At 37.6% G+C, this 6,017-nt stretch overlaps 1 pseudogene across 1 annotated transcript; it reads right to left on the reverse strand.

Annotated features, from left to right (window-relative positions):
• Window positions 1–4,249: 4,249 nt before the first annotated feature.
• On the reverse strand, window positions 4,250–4,737 carry LOC145535357 (dynein light chain 1, cytoplasmic pseudogene; annotated as a pseudogene). Its single transcript, XR_014075384.1, has one exon. The product of XR_014075384.1 is annotated as a dynein light chain 1, cytoplasmic pseudogene (transcript).
• Window positions 4,738–6,017: the final 1,280 nt, after the last annotated feature.

Consider the following 6,017-nt stretch of genomic DNA (forward strand, 5'->3'; position numbering starts at 1 on the left):
ATTTTATGCAACATTGTTAGAAGTAGTATCTCCAAATTTACCTCACTGTCTAGAATAATATGATTATATAGGCCCATTATAAAATGTTGCAAAATACTTGAAAGCTTGCTCTCATTTACTTTATGCTTGGAGGTTTTCTCAATAGTGGGGCATTTCACTCAAGTTTTGAAACGTGGGTTATATATATAGCAGTCAGTGATTTGAGGCTCATAGCTGGCTAGCTAATTTATCTGGCTCCTAAATCTCTGATTCAGAGGCCAGGGCAAATATTTCTAGGGGTTTTGGACATTGCCTCATTGAAAGAAGCCTGCTTTTCTTTCTGACATTGCTACTGCTACTGCTACTGCTAAGTCGCTTCAGTCGTGTCCGACTCTGTGCGACCCCATAGACGGCAGCCCACCAGGCTCCCCCGTCCCTGGGATTCTCCAGGCAAGAACACTGGAGTGGGTTGCCATTTCCTTCTCCAGTGCATGAAAGGGAAAAGTGAAAGTGAAGTCGCTCATTCGTGTCCGACTCTTAGCGACCCCATGGACTGTGGCCTACCAGGCTCCTCCATCCATGGGATTTTCCAGGCAAGAGTACTGGAGTGGGGTGCCATTGCCTTCTCTTTCTGACATTACTCTGAAGAAAATCAAAGATACAAATGTTTATCTATGTAAATATCTCTATCTGTGTATATATGTATGTGTAGGTGTGTTTATTGATTATATTCTCTCTCTCTCTAGCTTTCTTTTACTTTTGTTATTCCCATCCTGTTTTCTTACCTTGATCTTACCCTCCTCTATTCTTTGTCACTTACTGGTACCTTTTTTCTCCCCCTCTGTTCACAATGTCTTTCATTTTCAGCCTTGTTTTTCTCTTTGTCTGATATCTATTTCATTATTTTCCCTTTACACTCATTGGCCTTTTTTCCATCTTCTCTCTCAAACTTCAGAGAATGGGCTGCATGTAGCTTGACTTCTACCCTCCATTCCTTTCCCTCTGCCTTCTTACTCTGCTTGTTGTCCACCTGAACTGGTTATGGCAATAATGTTTTCAAAGGCAGAGCCATTTTATTCAGAGATAGTGGATTGTGTGAAGGGTAGGGAAATGGTGTTACTGTCCTCCCATCTTTTTTGAAGGGAATGTCCTATTTGCTATTAGTTTTCTTATACTGGGGAAAACCTAGCCTATGCATTTTTCTTCTGAGAACAATTTAAAAGAGATTGTTAACATTTTTTTCTCCTTACCATGGAAACAGATAGACCAATTAGGAGACTTCATTCCCCCCTTCCCCATGTAGTAGTTGCTTTTTATAATCATCTGACCTCCTCTTTCTACCCCCTGCTATTCACTTCATGTAAAGAATCCACATTCACAATACTCTTCTAGTTTTTGGCTTTGAGAGAAATGGTATGCCCATCATGAATGAAAAATGTACTCATTTGTTGGAATTAGTATCTTGGAGAACTGGCCAAATTCCAATTTGCTACCTAAAAATGACTGAGTCAGCTGTGTTCTTCCTCACTTCTTGTTAAATCTGCTGAGCTGTGTGGCAGCCTGGTGGTCTGCCTGTCACATTTTTCTTTAAGTGTGACTTTGTTCCTGAGGAGAGTGAAAGTACAGGAAGCTGATTCATGATATTTAGAGATTCTTGATGCTACAAAGTACTGAGTTTCCCAATTCAATGGAATAGTAGATTGCCCCATCAAATCTATTCTATTCTTAATTTTATTTAACTGAAAAAAAATGTTAGTTCATCTATGTATTATTTACGTTAGCACTTCCAGCATGCCAGGCACTTGCCTAAGTCTAAGGCAGAAAGTATACCTTCCCAGAGCTTACAGGACAGGAGTTTTTACTCTAAGCCACATGTTGGAATCACCTGGGGACTTAAAAATGTGCTTAAGTCTGAGTTTCACTCTTAAAGATTCTGATTTAATTGGTCTAGGTGGGACGGACATATCAATTTTTATTTATTTTTTTAATTAGTTTATTTTCTATTTTTTAACTTTACAATAGTGTATTTGTTTTGCCATACATTAACATATCAATTTTTAAAAGCTCTGCAGGTGATTCTAATATTTAACCAAGGATGAGATCCATAGGTATAGGGCAGAAGTTGTCAGCCTATGATCCCAAACCAACAGCATCAACACCAGTATTACCTAGGAACTTGTTAGAAATGTGCATCATTGGGCCACACTCTTATCTTACTAAATCAAAACTCTAGGAGCGAGGCCCAACAATCTGAGTTTTAACAACCCCTATAGGTCAGTGATCTGCAAACTTTTCCTATTAAAGGTCATAGGTTTGTGAACCATAGGTTCCTGTTGCAAAAACTCAGCTCTGCTATTAGTGCACTAAAGCAACCATAGACAATATATAAAAAGATGACTATGGCTGTACTCCAATAAAGCTTTATTTATAGAACAGGGAGTTGGGCTAGATTTGGTCCTTGAACAATCATTTGTTGACCCCAGCTCTAGATGATTCTGATACATGTGATGTATAGTTGAAAATGTTACCAGATGTGATAGATTATTTTTTAGGGAAATAAAGGGTGTCAAGACAGTGCATTAGAAGACACTTAACTTGATTTGCTGGGTGAGAAAAAGATTCAAATAAAAAGTATCAGCTACTAAGAGTTAGATAAAAGGCAAGGATAGAGCATTCTTGGCAGAGGGAGTTTTCATGCCACATTTCCTGAATATGTACCCTATATCCATTCAGACTTGCCTTCTTTTTGTCTTACTGATCTTTCAGGGGCACCCATGTCTCCATGAATTTTTATAACACTTCTCCTTTTTAGAATGCCCATTCTTTTTTTTGTATCCACTTTAGTCTTACCTATTCTTCAAGGTTCAGTTCAGATTGTAAAGGAAATTTGAAATGCCCTTCCTGTCTTCATATATGTGAGATTTCAGACTGACTCCAGTTGCTCATGAGAAGGCAATGCAAAACCTTTAGATCAAAGAGCAAAAGAGCTGCTGAAATAAACTGCAAATTTGCATGTCATATTGGAAGGAGTCAAAGACTTTAGGTAAAATTGATGGATAAATATTTAGTATTCAAAGACTTTAAGCAAATAACAAGAAATTTCTGATTTTGTAATTAGAAATTGCTACAAGAAGGAGGTATTTCAGAGAACAAACTACATGGGATGAGATGAATGTTGCACACATAAAAGAGAAACCAGAGTAGACTAAAGTAGTCTAATAAACACTTTAAACCTTTATAAGGATTATTAGCTCTTCCTTAGTGAAGAAAAATGAAGGCTGATAAACCTTTTATGGATGTTGATATTTTACCATTCAATGTAAATGTTTTTACTTTTCAATATAGATAGTGAATTAATATTTTCAGTAAGTATTTTTGTTATCCCAAAGTATTAAAAAATATTTAAGTTCTACATTGAAATACCTTTTATATACTTTCAAATCAATACACCTACACTGGGCAGACCTTACTTGACTATTTAGACTTGATTGCTTAGATTAGGCAAAATCAGAGAATTAGTCTCCCTCATAGGATTCTGCCTCATTGAGGCTTACTTCATTTTGAGTCTGCTACAAGTTACACAAAAGCATGGAAAAGACAGAGAAGGTGAATGAGAGTGAGCAAGAGAGAGAGAGGGGAGTGTGTTTATAAGGTTAATTAAAAAAATATTTTTACAGAAGCCATAAGAAAATGATAGGAGTCATGTTATGGCTGGAACTAGAAAATGTAAGGTTTTATATTCTCTGCTAATTTGTTTAGAATTTATCCTGACAGATATGGTGAGACATTTATATTTAAACATTCAAGGGGAGTGATATGATTAATCTTATATTTTACAAAGAAACTCTAGAAATTATGTGGAGGAATAATCTGGAGAGAGGTAATCACGGACAGGGAGAAGATAGTGAATTCCGTTTTGGGTATGTTGTATTGAGGTACCTCTGAAACATAGGTAATTTTCCCTCACCATCCCGAAACTTCCTGCATCCGTTTGTTAACTGGAGTCTTTTATTAAACTACTCACCTAATGAACTGAAAATTAGCTATTAATAATCACATATGCATTAGAAAAAACAGAAATATAAAGCAAAAAGAATTTTAGTGAACTCAACTAAAATTGAGCCTCCTCATTTTATAAATAAGAGTTATAACTATAAGAATTTTTTTCACATTTTTCCAACAGATTTATTTCTTTAAAGGAATGGATTTTGAAGAGAAAAAACATGGGGCCGAGAGGTATGGAATAGAAAATAAATACAAATGTAAGATGTTTTGCTAATTGCTTTATAACCACAACAAACTAGTACAGAGAATGCCCTGTACAAAACACAATAAAGGTTCAAAGATGGAGGTGTTCCCTCAGGCAAGGCTGAAGACTTCAGTCTCTGGAATTTGGAATTTAGGCTGCAGTCCTAGTTTTTGGATGGATCACTGGGTGTGTGGCACAGTCCATGCTTTTAACCCGATTTGAACAGGAGAATGGCCACTTGGTCCAGGTAGAAGTAGATGAAGTGTTTGGTTTCATGTGTCACATAACTACCAAAGTTCCTCCCCACGGTGCAGTGCCAGGTGGGGTTGTACTTGTCAAACTCCTTCTTGATATGGGCCGCATTGTCCTTCTCTATATTATATTTCTCCAATGCCTGAGTAGCACACTCCTCCGAGTCCTGTTGCATCTCCTCCGACATATCAGCATTTTTGATCACGGCCTTTCGGTCACACATGGTTGCCAAGGAGCAGGGGCTGGCCGACTGCAACGGTCTCCTGGGGGAAGGGCTGGCAAGGCTCACATCTGCGTAGAGATGCAGTTGCTGCTGAAGCCGTGGTGCATCTATAAGAAGTTTTATGTAAGCTTCATGGTAATTTCAAAGAGAAATACTTGTGGTAGAAAAGCTAAAAGAGAAATAAATCAAAGCCTACTGCTAAAAATGGCAACCCATTCCCAGTATTCTTGCCTGGAAAATTCCATGGACAGAGGAGCCTGACAGGCTACAGTCCGCGGGGTTGCAAAGAGTCAGACTCCACTGAGCAACTAACACACACTCCTAAAAAAGTCGTTACATCAGAGATGAAGACACCAAGAGAGGAAGGCAAAAAAGGAAGTATAAAACAGACAAAAAACAATTACCAAAATGGTAATGGTAAATCCTTACTTATCAGTAATTGCCTTAAATGTAAATGGATTAAATTTCCAATGAAATGACAAAGTGACTGGATGGATACAATGCGTGATCCAACTAAAATGCTGCCTACGAGAGACTCACATTAGCATTAAGGATACATACAGGCTGAAAATAAAGGGATGGCAAAAGATAATCTTTGCAATAATAATTAAAATAGATCAGGAGTGCTAATTGGTGCTTAGTCACTTCAGTTGTGTCTGACTCTTAGCGATCCCATGAACTGTAGCCTGCCAGGTTCCTCTGTCCATGCAGTTCTCTAGGCAAGAATACTGGAATGGGTAGCCATTTTCTTCTCCAGGGAATCTTCCCGATGCAGGGATCGAACCCAGGTCTCCTGCATTACAGGCAGATTCTTTACCATCGGAGCAACCAGAGAAGCTGCCATGATCAGGGGTAACTATACTTAAATCAGACAAAATAATCGTTGCATCAAAAGTTGTCACAAGAGACGAAGAAGGTCACATACAATGGTAAAGTGGTCAATATGTCAAAAGGATATAGCACTTGTACATATATATGCACAATGTCATAAAACCTAAATATATAAATCAAATATTAACAGAACTGAATGGAAAAATAGCAATGCAATAATAGTTGGGGACTTTAGTACACCACATTTATCAATTAGCAGATCATCCAGACAGATGAGTAATATGTAACAAAAAGACTTGGACAACAATGTAAACCAAATAAACAGAGGAAATATACACAGAACATTCTACACAACAGAAGCAGAATATGCATTCTTCTCAAGTGCATAAGGGATATTCTACAGGATAGATCACATGTTAGGTCACCAAACAAAGTTGGAATCATATTGAATATCTTTTCCAATCAGAACGGAATGAAACTAGG

Source organism: Giraffa tippelskirchi, chromosome X (assembly GCF_054371585.1).
Source record: "Giraffa tippelskirchi isolate mGirTip1 chromosome X, T2T-mGirTip1v1.2.pri, whole genome shotgun sequence".
Taxonomy (NCBI): Eukaryota; Metazoa; Chordata; class Mammalia; order Artiodactyla; family Giraffidae; genus Giraffa; species Giraffa tippelskirchi.